This window comes from Carlito syrichta, unplaced genomic scaffold (genome assembly GCF_000164805.1).
Source record: "Carlito syrichta isolate Samal-C Ts95f unplaced genomic scaffold, Tarsius_syrichta-2.0.1 Scaffold89967, whole genome shotgun sequence".
Lineage (NCBI taxonomy): Eukaryota > Metazoa > Chordata > Mammalia > Primates > Tarsiidae > Carlito > Carlito syrichta.
Window position 1 is genome coordinate 4,798 of NW_007034063.1, and position 584 is coordinate 5,381.

The following is a 584-nucleotide window of genomic DNA, read 5'->3' on the forward strand; positions in this document are numbered from 1 at the left end:
GGGGGGGGGGGGGGGGGGCGGGGGCCCGCCACTGCACTCCAGTCTGGGCGACTGAGTGAGACTCCGACTCAAAACAAAAACAAAAACAAAAACAAAAAAACAAAGCGCGGGATTACAGGCTGAGCCACCGAGCTCAGCCTCAACAAATAATTTTGAATACTGCTGTTTGTCATACCATGTTCTAAGCACTTTGAGACAGGAATGATAGAGACAGAAAATAAACCAAATAACTAAATCGATGTATAATATGATCACAGACTATGATAGGTGTTTAAGGGCAGAGGGAATTATAGGGGTTGCGATTTTAGCTAGGATTGTCTCAAAGGAGGTGACTTTTTTTTTTTTTTTTTTTGAGCTGGAGTCTCCCTCTGTTGCCCAGACTGGGGTGCAGTAGCACGCTCATGGCCACCACAGTCTCAACCTGCTGGGCTCAGGTAATCCTTCTGCATCAGCCTTCCAAGTAGCTGGGATTACAGGCATGTACCACCATGCCCGGCTAATTTTTAAAAATTTTATAAGCCTGGCTCGGTGGCTCAGCCTGTCATCCCGTGCCTTTGGGAGGTTGAGGTGAGTGGATTGCCTGA